This window comes from Phyllobates terribilis, unplaced genomic scaffold, assembly GCF_046119375.1.
Source record: "Phyllobates terribilis strain yellow unplaced genomic scaffold, ASM4611937v1 Scaffold_538__1_contigs__length_1162401, whole genome shotgun sequence".
Classification (NCBI taxonomy): domain Eukaryota; kingdom Metazoa; phylum Chordata; class Amphibia; order Anura; family Dendrobatidae; genus Phyllobates; species Phyllobates terribilis.
In genome coordinates, this window is record NW_027363298.1 from 787,660 (window position 1) to 806,286 (window position 18,627).

Here is an 18,627-nt window from a genome sequence, read left to right on the forward strand (position 1 = left end):
CTGTTGATAACAAGGGCATTTGCTAAATAGATGGTGTGTGTGCAACAATATACTGAAAGGTCAATTATATTGTGCAGCTTATCTCACCACCTGTAGTTATTTAGGTGAAAGCTCCAAAATGCTTGCCTAATATGTCTGTTTATCCAAAAGGAAGTAAAAAGGGAGAGCTAGAAAGATAGCATTGCATCACATTACATGGCAATGCAATGCACAGTTGCTGAAGTTGAACCAAAATGAGCTTGTAATCTGGCTTCTGCAACTTTGAACATGAAAAATCCAATGAGGAGAAGAAAAGCAAAGCCAAAGAGTCCATCCCAAAATCCGACAAACAAGCAAAATGAACAAAAAACATTGAATTCAATTCTTTCTGATTTTAGAAACTGCATTAAAGAAGGGGTGCACCGGTCCTGGAGATACTGCAATACCAGGTCAATGCGTGGAGTGGACAGAGCAAGCTCTTTTTCCATCTCCCTGTTCTAAAAATCCATTTAATATATGGTCCCCAGATAGGGGACGTATCAGATATTAAACTGATAAGAACAGATACTACACTTGATCTTAGCCAAAAGGCCGAGAAGCGATAACCAGAATTGGTTTCAAACTACGGAGCCACCCAAGGATCCTGAAAAGTCCATTTGTGGAGATGAGCTCCTGGACTCCCGTTAAGAAGACATGTTGTCAACCTCTAGATCCCTTACATGCCTGCACTTTTCGGCTTGCTGCTGCTGCAATCCACGCGTTTTAGATCTGCATAACTCCACCTCTTTAAACACAGCACCTTCACCCCCTGCTGTTCCCACCCGCCTCAACACCGTTGGAAGGGAGGAGAACCAATTAAGGCGGGGGGTGGGGTGGAACGAGCAGCTGTCTACCCTTAGCAGGAGGGCTCCTGATTACATACCTCTCCTGCTGCTGCTGGCTGTCCAGCAGCAGACTGAAGGTGGCTGCTGCTGTGCACAGGTATATAAAGGCTCAGAGCCTATTATGACACGCGCAGCCAGCGTTCCATTGCCACATTCCATCTACTGCAGGCAGGATACCTGGCTGGCTGAATGTCGCTGAGAAGCTCACAGAGACCGCCATAAGCAACAGTTTAACAGAATGCCACAGACTAATCAACCAAACTTTTTGGGTTGGGTTCTCTTTTATAGTCTGCAGGCATTAAATGAAAGAAGTCAGTGTTCCAGCAGAAGGAGACAACGTTTCAGAAAAGGCATTGTAGCAAACCAAAAAAGAAATTTTAAGCGCAGCAGAGTAACCAGCGCACATACCTGTTAGCTCAGGTGAGTTTAAAAGGCTGCTGTTGATAACAAGGGCATTTGCTAAATAGATGGTGTGTGTGCAACAATATACTGAAAGGTCAATTATATTGTGCAGCTTATCTCACCACCTGTAGTTATTTAGGTGAAAGCTCCAAAATGCTTGCCTAATATGTCTGTTTATCCAAAAGGAAGTAAAAAGGGAGAGCTAGAAAGATAGCATTGCATCACATTACATGGCAATGCAATGCACAGTTGCTGAAGTTGAACCAAAATGAGCTTGTAATCTGGCTTCTGCAACTTTGAACATGAAAAATCCAATGAGGAGAAGAAAAGCAAAGCCAAAGAGTCCATCCCAAAATCCGACAAACAAGCAAAATGAACAAAAAACATTGAATTCAATTCTTTCTGATTTTAGAAACTGCATTAAAGAAGGGGTGCACCGGTCCTGGAGATACTGCAATACCAGGTCAATGCGTGGAGTGGACAGAGCAAGCTCTTTTTCCATCTCCCTGTTCTAAAAATCCATTTAATATATGGTCCCCAGATAGGGGACGTATCAGATATTAAACTGATAAGAACAGATACTACACTTGATCTTAGCCAAAAGGCCGAGAAGCGATAACCAGAATTGGTTTCAAACTACGGAGCCACCCAAGGATCCTGAAAAGTCCATTTGTGGAGATGAGCTCCTGGACTCCCGTTAAGAAGACATGTTGTCAACCACTAGATCCCTTACATGCCTGCACTTTTCGGCTTGCTGCTGCTGCAATCCACGCGTTTTAGATCTGCATAACTCCACCTCTTTAAACACAGCACCTTCACCCCCTGCTGTTCCCACCCGCCTCAACACCGTTGGAAGGGAGGAGAACCAATTAAGGCGGGGGGTGGGGTGGAACGAGCAGCTGTCTACCCTTAGCAGGAGGGCTCCTGATTACATACCTCTCCTGCTGCTGCTGCTGCTGCTGGCTGTCCAGCAGCAGACTGAAGGTGGCTGCTGCTGTGCACAGGTATATAAAGGCTCAGAGCCTATTATGACACGCGCAGCCAGCGTTCCATTGCCACATTCCATCTACTGCAGGCAGGATACCTGGCTGGCTGAATGTCGCTGAGAAGCTCACAGAGACCGCCATAAGCAACAGTTTAACAGAATGCCACAGACTAATCAACCAAACTTTTTGGGTTGGGTTCTCTTTTATAGTCTGCAGGCATTAAATGAAAGAAGTCAGTGTTCCAGCAGAAGGAGACAACGTTTCAGAAAAGGCATTGTAGCAAACCAAAAAAGAAATTTTAAGCGCAGCAGAGTAACCAGCGCACATACCTGTTAGCTCAGGTGAGTTTAAAAGGCTGCTGTTGATAACAAGGGCATTTGCTAAATAGATGGTGTGTGTGCAACAATATACTGAAAGGTCAATTATATTGTGCAGCTTATCTCACCACCTGTAGTTATTTAGGTGAAAGCTCCAAAATGCTTGCCTAATATGTCTGTTTATCCAAAAGGAAGTAAAAAGGGAGAGCTAGAAAGATAGCATTGCATCACATTACATGGCAATGCAATGCACAGTTGCTGAAGTTGAACCAAAATGAGCTTGTAATCTGGCTTCTGCAACTTTGAACATGAAAAATCCAATGAGGAGAAGAAAAGCAAAGCCAAAGAGTCCATCCCAAAATCCGACAAACAAGCAAAATGAACAAAAAACATTGAATTCAATTCTTTCTGATTTTAGAAACTGCATTAAAGAAGGGGTGCACCGGTCCTGGAGATACTGCAATACCAGGTCAATGCGTGGAGTGGACAGAGCAAGCTCTTTTTCCATCTCCCTGTTCTAAAAATCCATTTAATATATGGTCCCCAGATAGGGGACGTATCAGATATTAAACTGATAAGAACAGATACTACACTTGATCTTAGCCAAAAGGCCGAGAAGCGATAACCAGAATTGGTTTCAAACTACGGAGCCACCCAAGGATCCTGAAAAGTCCATTTGTGGAGATGAGCTCCTGGACTCCCGTTAAGAAGACATGTTGTCAACCTCTAGATCCCTTACATGCCTGCACTTTTCGGCTTGCTGCTGCTGCAATCCACGCGTTTTAGATCTGCATAACTCCACCTCTTTAAACACAGCACCTTCACCCCCTGCTGTTCCCACCCGCCTCAACACCGTTGGAAGGGAGGAGAACCAATTAAGGCGGGGGGTGGGGTGGAACGAGCAGCTGTCTACCCTTAGCAGGAGGGCTCCTGATTACATACCTCTCCTGCTGCTGAAGCTGCTGGCTGTCCAGCAGCAGACTGAAGGTGGCTGCTGCTGTGCACAGGTATATAAAGGCTCAGAGCCTATTATGACACTCGCAGCCAGCGTTCCATTGCCACATTCCATCTACTGCAGGCAGGATACCTGGCTGGCTGAATGTCGCTGAGAAGCTCACAGAGACCGCCATAAGCAACAGTTTAACAGAATGCCACAGACTAATCAACCAAACTTTTTGGGTTGGGTTCTCTTTTATAGTCTGCAGGCATTAAATGAAAGAAGTCAGTGTTCCAGCAGAAGGAGACAACGTTTCAGAAAAGGCATTGTAGCAAACCAAAAAAGAAATTTTAAGCGCAGCAGAGTAACCAGCGCACATACCTGTTAGCTCAGGTGAGTTTAAAAGGCTGCTGTTGATAACAAGGGCATTTGCTAAATAGATGGTGTGTGTGCAACAATATACTGAAAGGTCAATTATATTGTGCAGCTTATCTCACCACCTGTAGTTATTTAGGTGAAAGCTCCAAAATGCTTGCCTAATATGTCTGTTTATCCAAAAGGAAGTAAAAAGGGAGAGCTAGAAAGATAGCATTGCATCACATTACATGGCAATGCAATGCACAGTTGCTGAAGTTGAACCAAAATGAGCTTGTAATCTGGCTTCTGCAACTTTGAACATGAAAAATCCAATGAGGAGAAGAAAAGCAAAGCCAAAGAGTCCATCCCAAAATCCGACAAACAAGCAAAATGAACAAAAAACATTGAATTCAATTCTTTCTGATTTTAGAAACTGCATTAAAGAAGGGGTGCACCGGTCCTGGAGATACTGCAATACCAGGTCAATGCGTGGAGTGGACAGAGCAAGCTCTTTTTCCATCTCCCTGTTCTAAAAATCCATTTAATATATGGTCCCCAGATAGGGGACGTATCAGATATTAAACTGATAAGAACAGATACTACACTTGATCTTAGCCAAAAGGCCGAGAAGCGATAACCAGAATTGGTTTCAAACTACGGAGCCACCCAAGGATCCTGAAAAGTCCATTTGTGGAGATGAGCTCCTGGACTCCCGTTAAGAAGACATGTTGTCAACCTCTAGATCCCTTACATGCCTGCACTTTTCGGCTTGCTGCTGCTGCAATCCACGCGTTTTAGATCTGCATAACTCCACCTCTTTAAACACAGCACCTTCACCCCCTGCTGTTCCCAGCCGCCTCAACACCGTTGGAAGGGAGGAGAACCAATTAAGGCGGGGGGTGGGGTGGAACGAGCAGCTGTCTACCCTTAGCAGGAGGGCTCCTGATTACATACCTCTCCTGCTGCTGCTGCTGCTGGCTGTCCAGCAGCAGACTGAAGGTGGCTGCTGCTGTGCACAGGTATATAAAGGCTCAGAGCCTATTATGACACTCGCAGCCAGCGTTCCATTGCCACATTCCATCTACTGCAGGCAGGATACCTGGCTGGCTGAATGTCGCTGAGAAGCTCACAGAGACCGCCATAAGCAACAGTTTAACAGAATGCCACAGACTAATCAACCAAACTTTTTGGGTTGGGTTCTCTTTTATAGTCTGCAGGCATTAAATGAAAGAAGTCAGTGTTCCAGCAGAAGGAGACAACGTTTCAGAAAAGGCATTGTAGCAAACCAAAAAAGAAATTTTAAGCGCAGCAGAGTAACCAGCGCACATACCTGTTAGCTCAGGTGAGTTTAAAAGGCTGCTGTTGATAACAAGGGCATTTGCTAAATAGATGGTGTGTGTGCAACAATATACTGAAAGGTCAATTATATTGTGCAGCTTATCTCACCACCTGTAGTTATTTAGGTGAAAGCTCCAAAATGCTTGCCTAATATGTCTGTTTATCCAAAAGGAAGTAAAAAGGGAGAGCTAGAAAGATAGCATTGCATCACATTACATGGCAATGCAATGCACAGTTGCTGAAGTTGAACCAAAATGAGCTTGTAATCTGGCTTCTGCAACTTTGAACATGAAAAATCCAATGAGGAGAAGAAAAGCAAAGCCAAAGAGTCCATCCCAAAATCCGACAAACAAGCAAAATGAACAAAAAACATTGAATTCAATTCTTTCTGATTTTAGAAACTGCATTAAAGAAGGGGTGCACCGGTCCTGGAGATACTGCAATACCAGGTCAATGCGTGGAGTGGACAGAGCAAGCTCTTTTTCCATCTCCCTGTTCTAAAAATCCATTTAATATATGGTCCCCAGATAGGGGACGTATCAGATATTAAACTGATAAGAACAGATACTACACTTGATCTTAGCCAAAAGGCCGAGAAGCGATAACCAGAATTGGTTTCAAACTACGGAGCCACCCAAGGATCCTGAAAAGTCCATTTGTGGAGATGAGCTCCTGGACTCCCGTTAAGAAGACATGTTGTCAACCTCTAGATCCCTTACATGCCTGCACTTTTCGGCTTGCTGCTGCTGCAATCCACGCGTTTTAGATCTGCATAACTCCACCTCTTTAAACACAGCACCTTCACCCCCTGCTGTTCCCACCCGCCTCAACACCGTTGGAAGGGAGGAGAACCAATTAAGGCGGGGGGTGGGGTGGAACGAGCAGCTGTCTACCCTTAGCAGGAGGGCTCCTGATTACATACCTCTCCTGCTGCTGCTGCTGCTGGCTGTCCAGCAGCAGACTGAAGGTGGCTCCTGCTGTGCACAGGTATATAAAGGCTCAGAGCCTATTATGACACGCGCAGCCAGCGTTCCATTGCCACATTCCATCTACTGCAGGCAGGATACCTGGCTGGCTGAATGTCGCTGAGAAGCTCACAGAGACCGCCATAAGCAACAGTTTAACAGAATGCCACAGACTAATCAACCAAACTTTTTGGGTTGGGTTCTCTTTTATAGTCTGCAGGCATTAAATGAAAGAAGTCAGTGTTCCAGCAGAAGGAGACAACGTTTCAGAAAAGGCATTGTAGCAAACCAAAAAAGAAATTTTAAGCGCAGCAGAGTAACCAGCGCACATACCTGTTAGCTCAGGTGAGTTTAAAAGGCTGCTGTTGATAACAAGGGCATTTGCTAAATAGATGGTGTGTGTGCAACAATATACTGAAAGGTCAATTATATTGTGCAGCTTATCTCACCACCTGTAGTTATTTAGGTGAAAGCTCCAAAATGCTTGCCTAATATGTCTGTTTATCCAAAAGGAAGTAAAAAGGGAGAGCTAGAAAGATAGCATTGCATCACATTACATGGCAATGCAATGCACAGTTGCTGAAGTTGAACCAAAATGAGCTTGTAATCTGGCTTCTGCAACTTTGAACATGAAAAATCCAATGAGGAGAAGAAAAGCAAAGCCAAAGAGTCCATCCCAAAATCCGACAAACAAGCAAAATGAACAAAAAACATTGAATTCAATTCTTTCTGATTTTAGAAACTGCATTAAAGAAGGGGTGCACCGGTCCTGGAGATACTGCAATACCAGGTCAATGCGTGGAGTGGACAGAGCAAGCTCTTTTTCCATCTCCCTGTTCTAAAAATCCATTTAATATATGGTCCCCAGATAGGGGACGTATCAGATATTAAACTGATAAGAACAGATACTACACTTGATCTTAGCCAAAAGGCCGAGAAGCGATAACCAGAATTGGTTTCAAACTACGGAGCCACCCAAGGATACTGAAAAGTCCATTTGTGGAGATGAGCTCCTGGACTCCCGTTAAGAAGACATGTTGTCAACCTCTAGATCCCTTACATGCCTGCACTTTTCGGCTTGCTGCTGCTGCAATCCACGCGTTTTAGATCTGCATAACTCCACCTCTTTAAACACAGCACCTTCACCCCCTGCTGTTCCCACCCGCCTCAACACCGTTGGAAGGGAGGAGAACCAATTAAGGCGGGGGGTGGGGTGGAACGAGCAGCTGTCTACCCTTAGCAGGAGGGCTCCTGATTACATACCTCTCCTGCTGCTGCTGGCTGTCCAGCAGCAGACTGAAGGTGGCTGCTGCTGTGCACAGGTATATAAAGGCTCAGAGCCTATTATGACACGCGCAGCCAGCGTTCCATTGCCACATTCCATCTACTGCAGGCAGGATACCTGGCTGGCTGAATGTCGCTGAGAAGCTCACAGAGACCGCCATAAGCAACAGTTTAACAGAATGCCACAGACTAATCAACCAAACTTTTTGGGTTGGGTTCTCTTTTATAGTCTGCAGGCATTAAATGAAAGAAGTCAGTGTTCCAGCAGAAGGAGACAACGTTTCAGAAAAGGCATTGTAGCAAACCAAAAAAGAAATTTTAAGCGCAGCAGAGTAACCAGCGCACATACCTGTTAGCTCAGGTGAGTTTAAAAGGCTGCTGTTGATAACAAGGGCATTTGCTAAATAGATGGTGTGTGTGCAACAATATACTGAAAGGTCAATTATATTGTGCAGCTTATCTCACCACCTGTAGTTATTTAGGTGAAAGCTCCAAAATGCTTGCCTAATATGTCTGTTTATCCAAAAGGAAGTAAAAAGGGAGAGCTAGAAAGATAGCATTGCATCACATTACATGGCAATGCAATGCACAGTTGCTGAAGTTGAACCAAAATGAGCTTGTAATCTGGCTTCTGCAACTTTGAACATGAAAAATCCAATGAGGAGAAGAAAAGCAAAGCCAAAGAGTCCATCCCAAAATCCGACAAACAAGCAAAATGAACAAAAAACATTGAATTCAATTCTTTCTGATTTTAGAAACTGCATTAAAGAAGGGGTGCACCGGTCCTGGAGATACTGCAATACCAGGTCAATGCGTGGAGTGGACAGAGCAAGCTCTTTTTCCATCTCCCTGTTCTAAAAATCCATTTAATATATGGTCCCCAGATAGGGGACGTATCAGATATTAAACTGATAAGAACAGATACTACACTTGATCTTAGCCAAAAGGCCGAGAAGCGATAACCAGAATTGGTTTCAAACTACGGAGCCACCCAAGGATCCTGAAAAGTCCATTTGTGGAGATGAGCTCCTGGACTCCCGTTAAGAAGACATGTTGTCAACCTCTAGATCCCTTACATGCCTGCACTTTTCGGCTTGCTGCTGCTGCAATCCACGCGTTTTAGATCTGCATAACTCCACCTCTTTAAACACAGCACCTTCACCCCCTGCTGTTCCCACCCGCCTCAACACCGTTGGAAGGGAGGAGAACCAATTAAGGCGGGGGGTGGGGTGGAACGAGCAGCTGTCTACCCTTAGCAGGAGGGCTCCTGATTACATACCTCTCCTGCTGCTGCTGCTGCTGGCTGTCCAGCAGCAGACTGAAGGTGGCTGCTGCTGTGCACAGGTATATAAAGGCTCAGAGCCTATTATGACACGCGCAGCCAGCGTTCCATTGCCACATTCCATCTACTGCAGGCAGGATACCTGGCTGGCTGAATGTCGCTGAGAAGCTCACAGAGACCGCCATAAGCAACAGTTTAACAGAATGCCACAGACTAATCAACCAAACTTTTTGGGTTGGGTTCTCTTTTATAGTCTGCAGGCATTAAATGAAAGAAGTCAGTGTTCCAGCAGAAGGAGACAACGTTTCAGAAAAGGCATTGTAGCAAACCAAAAAAGAAATTTTAAGCGCAGCAGAGTAACCAGCGCACATACCTGTTAGCTCAGGTGAGTTTAAAAGGCTGCTGTTGATAACAAGGGCATTTGCTAAATAGATGGTGTGTGTGCAACAATATACTGAAAGGTCAATTATATTGTGCAGCTTATCTCACCACCTGTAGTTATTTAGGTGAAAGCTCCAAAATGCTTGCCTAATATGTCTGTTTATCCAAAAGGAAGTAAAAAGGGAGAGCTAGAAAGATAGCATTGCATCACATTACATGGCAATGCAATGCACAGTTGCTGAAGTTGAACCAAAATGAGCTTGTAATCTGGCTTCTGCAACTTTGAACATGAAAAATCCAATGAGGAGAAGAAAAGCAAAGCCAAAGAGTCCATCCCAAAATCCGACAAACAAGCAAAATGAACAAAAAACATTGAATTCAATTCTTTCTGATTTTAGAAACTGCATTAAAGAAGGGGTGCACCGGTCCTGGAGATACTGCAATACCAGGTCAATGCGTGGAGTGGACAGAGCAAGCTCTTTTTCCATCTCCCTGTTCTAAAAATCCATTTAATATATGGTCCCCAGATAGGGGACGTATCAGATATTAAACTGATAAGAACAGATACTACACTTGATCTTAGCCAAAAGGCCGAGAAGCGATAACCAGAATTGGTTTCAAACTACGGAGCCACCCAAGGATCCTGAAAAGTCCATTTGTGGAGATGAGCTCCTGGACTCCCGTTAAGAAGACATGTTGTCAACCTCTAGATCCCTTACATGCCTGCACTTTTCGGCTTGCTGCTGCTGCAATCCACGCGTTTTAGATCTGCATAACTCCACCTCTTTAAACACAGCACCTTCACCCCCTGCTGTTCCCACCCGCCTCAACACCGTTGGAAGGGAGGAGAACCAATTAAGGCGGGGGGTGGGGTGGAACGAGCAGCTGTCTACCCTTAGCAGGAGGGCTCCTGATTACATACCTCTCCTGCTGCTGCTGCTGCTGCTGGCTGTCCAGCAGCAGACTGAATGTGGCTGCTGCTGTGCACAGGTATATAAAGGCTCAGAGCCTATTATGACACGCGCAGCCAGCGTTCCATTGCCACATTCCATCTACTGCAGGCAGGATACCTGGCTGGCTGAATGTCGCTGAGAAGCTCACAGAGACCGCCATAAGCAACAGTTTAACAGAATGCCACAGACTAATCAACCAAACTTTTTGGGTTGGGTTCTCTTTTATAGTCTGCAGGCATTAAATGAAAGAAGTCAGTGTTCCAGCAGAAGGAGACAATGTTTCAGAAAAGGCATTGTAGCAAACCAAAAAAGAAATTTTAAGCGCAGCAGAGTAACCAGCGCACATACCTGTTAGCTCAGGTGAGTTTAAAAGGCTGCTGTTGATAACAAGGGCATTTGCTAAATAGATGGTGTGTGTGCAACAATATACTGAAAGGTCAATTATATTGTGCAGCTTATCTCACCACCTGTAGTTATTTAGGTGAAAGCTCCAAAATGCTTGCCTAATATGTCTGTTTATCCAAAAGGAAGTAAAAAGGGAGAGCTAGAAAGATAGCATTGCATCACATTACATGGCAATGCAATGCACAGTTGCTGAAGTTGAACCAAAATGAGCTTGTAATCTGGCTTCTGCAACTTTGAACATGAAAAATCCAATGAGGAGAAGAAAAGCAAAGCCAAAGAGTCCATCCCAAAATCCAACAAACAAGCAAAATGAACAAAAAACATTGAATTCAATTCTTTCTGATTTTAGAAACTGCATTAAAGAAGGGGTGCACCGGTCCTGGAGATACTGCAATACCAGGTCAATGCGTGGAGTGGACAGAGCAAGCTCTTTTTCCATCTCCCTGTTCTAAAAATCCATTTAATATATGGTCCCCAGATAGGGGACGTATCAGATATTAAACTGATAAGAACAGATACTACACTTGATCTTAGCCAAAAGGCCGAGAAGCGATAACCAGAATTGGTTTCAAACTACGGAGCCACCCAAGGATCCTGAAAAGTCCATTTGTGGAGATGAGCTCCTGGACTCCCGTTAAGAAGACATGTTGTCAACCTCTAGATCCCTTACATGCCTGCACTTTTCGGCTTGCTGCTGCTGCAATCCACGCGTTTTAGATCTGCATAACTCCACCTCTTTAAACACAGCACCTTCACCCCCTGCTGTTCCCACCCGCCTCAACACCGTTGGAAGGGAGGAGAACCAATTAAGGCGGGGGGTGGGGTGGAACGAGCAGCTGTCTACCCTTAGCAGGAGGGCTCCTGATTACATACCTCTCCTGCTGCTGCTGCTGCTGGCTGTCCAGCAGCAGACTGAAGGTGGCTGCTGCTGTGCACAGGTATATAAAGGCTCAGAGCCTATTATGACACGCGCAGCCACCGTTCCATTGCCACATTCCATCTACTGCAGGCAGGATACCTGGCTGGCTGAATGTCGCTGAGAAGCTCACAGAGACCGCCATAAGCAACAGTTTAACAGAATGCCACAGACTAATCAACCAAACTTTTTGGGTTGGGTTCTCTTTTATAGTCTGCAGGCATTAAATGAAAGAAGTCAGTGTTCCAGCAGAAGGAGACAACGTTTCAGAAAAGGCATTGTAGCAAACCAAAAAAGAAATTTTAAGCGCAGCAGAGTAACCAGCGCACATACCTGTTAGCTCAGGTGAGTTTAAAAGGCTGCTGTTGATAACAAGGGCATTTGCTAAATAGATGGTGTGTGTGCAACAATATACTGAAAGGTCAATTATATTGTGCAGCTTATCTCACCACCTGTAGTTATTTAGGTGAAAGCTCCAAAATGCTTGCCTAATATGTCTGTTTATCCAAAAGGAAGTAAAAAGGGAGAGCTAGAAAGATAGCATTGCATCACATTACATGGCAATGCAATGCACAGTTGCTGAAGTTGAACCAAAATGAGCTTGTAATCTGGCTTCTGCAACTTTGAACATGAAAAATCCAATGAGGAGAAGAAAAGCAAAGCCAAAAAGTCCATCCCAAAATCCGACAAACAAGCAAAATGAACAAAAAACATTGAATTCAATTCTTTCTGATTTTAGAAACTGCATTAAAGAAGGGGTGCACCGGTCCTGGAGATACTGCAATACCAGGTCAATGCGTGGAGTGGACAGAGCAAGCTCTTTTTCCATCTCCCTGTTCTAAAAATCCATTTAATATATGGTCCCCAGATAGGGGACGTATCAGATATTAACTGATAAGAACAGATACTACACTTGATCTTAGCCAAAGGCCGAGAAGCGATAACCAGAATTGGTTTCAAACTACGGAGCCACCCAAGGATCCTGAAAAGTCCATTTGTGGAGATGAGCTCCTGGACTCCCGTTAAGAAGACATGTTGTCAACCTCTAGATCCCTTACATGCCTGCACTTTTCGGCTTGCTGCTGCTGCAATCCACGCGTTTTAGATCTGCATAACTCCACCTCTTTAAACACAGCACCTTCACCCCCTGCTGTTCCCACCCGCCTCAACACCGTTGGAAGGGAGGAGAACCAATTAAGGCGGGGGGTGGGGTGGAACGAGCAGCTGTCTACCCTTAGCAGGAGGGCTCCTGATTACATACCTCTCCTGCTGCTGCTGCTGCTGGCTGTCCAGCAGCAGACTGAAGGTGGCTGCTGCTGTGCACAGGTATATAAAGGCTCAGAGCCTATTATGACACGCGCAGCCAGCGTTCCATTGCCACATTCCATCTACTGCAGGCAGGATACCTGGCTGGCTGAATGTCGCTGAGAAGCTCACAGAGACCGCCATAAGCAACAGTTTAACAGAATGCCACAGACTAATCAACCAAACTTTTTGGGTTGGGTTCTCTTTTATAGTCTGCAGGCATTAAATGAAAGAAGTCAGTGTTCCAGCAGAAGGAGACAACGTTTCAGAAAAGGCATTGTAGCAAACCAAAAAAGAAATTTTAAGCGCAGCAGAGTAACCAGCGCACATACCTGTTAGCTCAGGTGAGTTTAAAAGGCTGCTGTTGATAACAAGGGCATTTGCTAAATAGATGGTGTGTGTGCAACAATATACTGAAAGGTCAATTATATTGTGCAGCTTATCTCACCACCTGTAGTTATTTAGGTGAAAGCTCCAAAATGCTTGCCTAATATGTCTGTTTATCCAAAAGGAAGTAAAAAGGGAGAGCTAGAAAGATAGCATTGCATCACATTACATGGCAATGCAATGCACAGTTGCTGAAGTTGAACCAAAATGAGCTTGTAATCTGGCTTCTGCAACTTTGAACATGAAAAATCCAATGAGGAGAAGAAAAGCAAAGCCAAAGAGTCCATCCCAAAATCCGACAAACAAGCAAAATGAACAAAAAACATTGAATTCAATTCTTTCTGATTTTAGAAACTGCATTAAAGAAGGGGTGCACCGGTCCTGGAGATACTGCAATACCAGGTCAATGCGTGGAGTGGACAGAGCAAGCTCTTTTTCCATCTCCCTGTTCTAAAAATCCATTTAATATATGGTCCCCAGATAGGGGACGTATCAGATATTAAACTGATAAGAACAGATACTACACTTGATCTTAGCCAAAAGGCCGAGAAGCGATAACCAGAATTGGTTTCAAACTACGGAGCCACCCAAGGATCCTGAAAAGTCCATTTGTGGAGATGAGCTCCTGGACTCCCGTTAAGAAGACATGTTGTCAACCTCTAGATCCCTTACATGCCTGCACTTTTCGGCTTGCTGCTGCTGCAATCCACGCGTTTTAGATCTGCATAACTCCACCTCTTTAAACACAGCACCTTCACCCCCTGCTGTTCCCACCCGCCTCAACACCGTTGGAAGGGAGGAGAACCAATTAAGGCGGGGGTGGGGTGGAACGAGCAGCTGTCTACCCTTAGCAGGAGGGCTCCTGATTACATACCTCTCCTGCTGCTGCTGCTGCTGGCTGTCCAGCAGCAGACTGAAGGTGGCTGCTGCTGTGCACAGGTATATAAAGGCTCAGAGCCTATTATGACACGCGCAGCCAGCGTTCCATTGCCACATTCCATCTACTGCAGGCAGGATACCTGGCTGGCTGAATGTCGCTGAGAAGCTCACAGAGACCGCCATAAGCAACAGTTTAACAGAATGCCACAGACTAATCAACCAAACTTTTTGGGTTGGGTTCTCTTTTATAGTCTGCAGGCATTAAATGAAAGAAGTCAGTGTTCCAGCAGAAGGAGACAACGTTTCAGAAAAGGCATTGTAGCAAACCAAAAAAGAAATTTTAAGCGCAGCAGAGTAACCAGCGCACATACCTGTTAGCTCAGGTGAGTTTAAAAGGCTGCTGTTGATAACAAGGGCATTTGCTAAATAGATGGTGTGTGTGCAACAATATACTGAAAGGTCAATTATATTGTGCAGCTTATCTCACCACCTGTAGTTATTTAGGTGAAAGCTCCAAAATGCTTGCCTAATATGTCTGTTTATCCAAAAGGAAGTAAAAAGGGAGAGCTAGAAAGATAGCATTGCATCACATTACATGGCAATGCAATGCACAGTTGCTGAAGTTGAACCAAAATGAGCTTGTAATCTGGCTTCTGCAACTTTGAACATGAAAAATCCAATGAGGAGAAGAAAAGCAAAGCCAAAGAGTCCATCCCAAAATCCGACAAACAAGCAAAATGAACAAAAAACATTGAATTCAATTCTTTCTGATTTTAGAAACTGCATTAAAGAAGGGGTGCACCGGTCCTGGAGATACTGCAATACCAGGTCAATGCGTGGAGTGGACAGAGCAAGCTCTTTTTCCATCTCCCTGTTCTAAAAATCCATTTAATATATGGTCCCCAGATAGGGGACGTATCAGATATTAAACTGATAAGAACAGATACTACACTTGATCTTAGCCAAAGGCCGAGAAGCGATAACCAGAATTGGTTTCAAACTACGGAGCCACCCAAGGATCCTGAAAAGTCCATTTGTGGAGATGAGCTCCTGGACTCCCGTTAAGAAGACATGTTGTCAACCTCTAGATCCCTTACATGCCTGCACTTTTCGGCTTGCTGCTGCTGCAATCCACGCGTTTTAGATCTGCATAACTCCACCTCTTTAAACACAGCACCTTCACCCCCTGCTGTTCCCACCCGCCTCAACACCGTTGGAAGGGAGGAGAACCAATTAAGGCGGGGGGTGGGGTGGAACGAGCAGCTGTCTACCCTTAGCAGGAGGGCTCCTGATTACATACCTCTCCTGCTGCTGCTGCTGCTGGCTGTCCAGCAGCAGACTGAAGGTGGCTGCTGCTGTGCACAGGTATATAAAGGCTCAGAGCCTATTATGACACGCGCAGCCAGCGTTCCATTGCCACATTCCATCTACTGCAGGCAGGATACCTGGCTGGCTGAATGTCGCTGAGAAGCTCACAGAGACCGCCATAAGCAACAGTTTAACAGAATGCCACAGACTAATCAACCAAACTTTTTGGGTTGGGTTCTCTTTTATAGTCTGCAGGCATTAAATGAAAGAAGTCAGTGTTCCAGCAGAAGGAGACAACGTTTCAGAAAAGGCATTGTAGCAAACCAAAAAAGAAATTTTAAGCGCAGCAGAGTAACCAGCGCACATACCTGTTAGCTCAGGTGAGTTTAAAAGGCTGCTGTTGATAACAAGGGCATTTGCTAAATAGATGGTGTGTGTGCAACAATATACTGAAAGGTCAATTATATTGTGCAGCTTATCTCACCACCTGTAGTTATTTAGGTGAAAGCTCCAAAATGCTTGCCTAATATGTCTGTTTATCCAAAAGGAAGTAAAAAGGGAGAGCTAGAAAGATAGCATTGCATCACATTACATGGCAATGCAATGCACAGTTGCTGAAGTTGAACCAAAATGAGCTTGTAATCTGGCTTCTGCAACTTTGAACATGAAAAATCCAATGAGGAGAAGAAAAGCAAAGCCAAAAAGTCCATCCCAAAATCCGACAAACAAGCAAAATGAACAAAAAACATTGAATTCAATTCTTTCTGATTTTAGAAACTGCATTAAAGAAGGGGTGCACCGGTCCTGGAGATACTGCAATACCAGGTCAATGCGTGGAGTGGACAGAGCAAGCTCTTTTTCCATCTCCCTGTTCTAAAAATCCATTTAATATATGGTCCCCAGATAGGGGACGTATCAGATATTAACTGATAAGAACAGATACTACACTTGATCTTAGCCAAAGGCCGAGAAGCAATAACCAGAATTGGTTTCAAACTACGGAGCCACCCAAGGATCCTGAAAAGTCCATTTGTGGAGATGAGCTCCTGGACTCCCGTTAAGAAGACATGTTGTCAACCTCTAGATCCCTTACATGCCTGCACTTTTCGGCTTGCTGCTGCTGCAATCCACGCGTTTTAGATCTGCATAACTCCACCTCTTTAAACACAGCACCTTCACCCCCTGCTGTTCCCACCCGCCTCAACACCGTTGGAAGGGAGGAGAACCAATTAAGGCGGGGGGTGGGGTGGAACGAGCAGCTGTCTACCCTTAGCAGGAGGGCTCCTGATTACATACCTCTCCTGCTGCTGCTGCTGCTGGCTGTCCAGCAGCAGACTGAAGGTGGCTGCTGCTGTGCACAGGTATATAAAGGCTCAGAGCCTATTATGACACGCGCAGCCAGCGTTCCATTGCCACATTCCATCTACTGCAGGCAGGATACCTGGCTGGCTGAATGTCGCTGAGAAGCTCACAGAGACCGCCATAAGCAACAGTTTAACAGAATGCCACAGACTAATCAACCAAACTTTTTGGGTTGGGTTCTCTTTTATAGTCTGCAGGCATTAAATGAAAGAAGTCAGTGTTCCAGCAGAAGGAGACAACGTTTCAGAAAAGGCATTGTAGCAAACCAAAAAAGAAATTTTAAGCGCAGCAGAGTAACCAGCGCACATACCTGTTAGCTCAGGTGAGTTTAAAAGGCTGCTGTTGATAACAAGGGCATTTGCTAAATAGATGGTGTGTGTGCAACAATATACTGAAAGGTCAATTATATTGTGCAGCTTATCTCACCACCTGTAGTTATTTAGGTGAAAGCTCCAAAATGCTTGCCTAATATGTCTGTTTATCCAAAAGGAAGTAAAAAGGGAGAGCTAGAAAGATAGCATTGCATCACATTACATGGCAATGCAATGCACAGTTGCTGAAGTTGAACCAAAATGAGCTTGTAATCTGGCTTCTGCAACTTTGAACATGAAAAATCCAATGAGGAGAAGAAAAGCAAAGCCAAAGAGTCCATCCCAAAATCCGACAAACAAGCAAAATGAACAAAAAACATTGAATTCAATTCTTTCTGATTTTAGAAACTGCATTAAAGAAGGGGTGCACCGGTCCTGGAGATACTGCAATACCAGGTCAATGCGTGGAGTGGACAGAGCAAGCTCTTTTTCCATCTCCCTGTTCTAAAAATCCATTTAATATATGGTCCCCAGATAGGGGACGTATCAGATATTAAACTGATAAGAACAGATACTACACTTGATCTTAGCCAAAAGGCCGAGAAGCGATAACCAGAATTGGTTTCAAACTACGGAGCCACCCAAGGATCCTGAAAAGTCCATTTGTGGAGATGAGCTCCTGGACTCCCGTTAAGAAGACATGTTGTCAACCTCTAGATCCCTTACATGCCTGCACTTTTCGGCTTGCTGCTGCTGCAATCCACGCGTTTTAGATCTGCATAACTCCACCTCTTTAAACACAGCACTTTCACCCCCTGCTGTTCCCACCCGCCTCAACACCGTTGGAAGGGAGGAGAACCAATTAAGGCGGGGGGTGGGGTGGAACGAGCAGCTGTCTACCCTTAGCAGGAGGGCTCCTGATTACATACCTCTCCTGCTGCTGCTGCTGCTGGCTGTCCAGCAGCAGACTGAAGGTGGCTGCTGCTGTGCACAGGTATATAAAGGCTCAGAGCCTATTATGACACGCGCAGCCAGCGTTCCATTGCCACATTCCATCTACTGCAGGCAGGATACCTGGCTGGCTGAATGTCGCTGAGAAGCTCACAGAGACCGCCATAAGCAACAGTTTAACAGAATGCCACAGACTAATCAACCAAACTTTTTGGGTTGGGTTCTCTTTTATAGTCTGCAGGCATTAAATGAAAGAAGTCAGTGTTCCAGCAGAAGGAGACAACGTTTCAGAAAAGGCATTGTAGCAAACCAAAAAAGAAATTTTAAGCGCAGCAGAGTAACCAGCGCACATACCTGTTAGCTCAGGTGAGTTTAAAAGGCTGCTGTTGATAACAAGGGCATTTGCTAAATAGATGGTGTGTGTGCAACAATATACTGAAAGGTCAATTATATTGTGCAGCTTATCTCACCACCTGTAGTTATTTAGGTGAAAGCTCCAAAATGCTTGCCTAATATGTCTGTTTATCCAAAAGGAAGTAAAAAGGGAGAGCTAGAAAGATAGCATTGCATCACATTACATGGCAATGCAATGCACAGTTGCTGAAATTGAACCAAAATGAGCTTGTAATCTGGCTTCTGCAACTTTGAACATGAAAAATCCAATGAGGAGAAGAAAAGCAAAGCCAAAGAGTCCATCCCAAAATCCGACAAACAAGCAAAATGAACAAAAAACATTGA

General features: G+C 44.7%; 14 non-coding genes across 14 annotated transcripts; all 14 read right to left on the minus strand.

Annotated features, from left to right (window-relative positions):
• Positions 1-391: 391 nt before the first annotated feature.
• On the minus strand, positions 392-582 carry LOC141232263 (U2 spliceosomal RNA). The gene has a single exon (XR_012298519.1). It is a non-coding gene; the product is annotated as a U2 spliceosomal RNA (small nuclear RNA).
• A 1,109-nt stretch (positions 583-1,691) lies between these two features.
• Positions 1,692-1,882, minus strand: LOC141232264 (U2 spliceosomal RNA). Its single transcript, XR_012298520.1, has one exon. It is a non-coding gene; the product is annotated as a U2 spliceosomal RNA (small nuclear RNA).
• A 1,118-nt stretch (positions 1,883-3,000) lies between these two features.
• Positions 3,001-3,191, minus strand: LOC141232265 (U2 spliceosomal RNA). Its single transcript, XR_012298521.1, has one exon. It is a non-coding gene; the product is annotated as a U2 spliceosomal RNA (small nuclear RNA).
• Positions 3,192-4,306: 1,115 nt separating this feature from the next.
• LOC141232266 (U2 spliceosomal RNA) lies at positions 4,307-4,497 on the minus strand. The gene has a single exon (XR_012298522.1). It is a non-coding gene; the product is annotated as a U2 spliceosomal RNA (small nuclear RNA).
• Positions 4,498-5,612: 1,115 nt separating this feature from the next.
• Positions 5,613-5,803, minus strand: LOC141232268 (U2 spliceosomal RNA). The gene has a single exon (XR_012298524.1). It is a non-coding gene; the product is annotated as a U2 spliceosomal RNA (small nuclear RNA).
• Positions 5,804-6,918: 1,115 nt separating this feature from the next.
• On the minus strand, positions 6,919-7,109 carry LOC141232269 (U2 spliceosomal RNA). Its single transcript, XR_012298525.1, has one exon. It is a non-coding gene; the product is annotated as a U2 spliceosomal RNA (small nuclear RNA).
• Positions 7,110-8,218: 1,109 nt separating this feature from the next.
• Positions 8,219-8,409, minus strand: LOC141232270 (U2 spliceosomal RNA). Its single transcript, XR_012298526.1, has one exon. It is a non-coding gene; the product is annotated as a U2 spliceosomal RNA (small nuclear RNA).
• A 1,115-nt stretch (positions 8,410-9,524) lies between these two features.
• LOC141232271 (U2 spliceosomal RNA) lies at positions 9,525-9,715 on the minus strand. The gene has a single exon (XR_012298527.1). It is a non-coding gene; the product is annotated as a U2 spliceosomal RNA (small nuclear RNA).
• A 1,118-nt stretch (positions 9,716-10,833) lies between these two features.
• On the minus strand, positions 10,834-11,024 carry LOC141232272 (U2 spliceosomal RNA). Its single transcript, XR_012298528.1, has one exon. It is a non-coding gene; the product is annotated as a U2 spliceosomal RNA (small nuclear RNA).
• A 1,115-nt stretch (positions 11,025-12,139) lies between these two features.
• On the minus strand, positions 12,140-12,328 carry LOC141231800 (U2 spliceosomal RNA). The gene has a single exon (XR_012298110.1). It is a non-coding gene; the product is annotated as a U2 spliceosomal RNA (small nuclear RNA).
• Positions 12,329-13,443: 1,115 nt separating this feature from the next.
• On the minus strand, positions 13,444-13,634 carry LOC141232273 (U2 spliceosomal RNA). The gene has a single exon (XR_012298529.1). It is a non-coding gene; the product is annotated as a U2 spliceosomal RNA (small nuclear RNA).
• A 1,114-nt stretch (positions 13,635-14,748) lies between these two features.
• LOC141231764 (U2 spliceosomal RNA) lies at positions 14,749-14,938 on the minus strand. Its single transcript, XR_012298074.1, has one exon. It is a non-coding gene; the product is annotated as a U2 spliceosomal RNA (small nuclear RNA).
• A 1,115-nt stretch (positions 14,939-16,053) lies between these two features.
• Positions 16,054-16,242, minus strand: LOC141231802 (U2 spliceosomal RNA). The gene has a single exon (XR_012298112.1). It is a non-coding gene; the product is annotated as a U2 spliceosomal RNA (small nuclear RNA).
• Positions 16,243-17,357: 1,115 nt separating this feature from the next.
• LOC141232274 (U2 spliceosomal RNA) lies at positions 17,358-17,548 on the minus strand. The gene has a single exon (XR_012298530.1). It is a non-coding gene; the product is annotated as a U2 spliceosomal RNA (small nuclear RNA).
• Between the last annotated feature and the right edge of the window lie 1,079 nt (positions 17,549-18,627).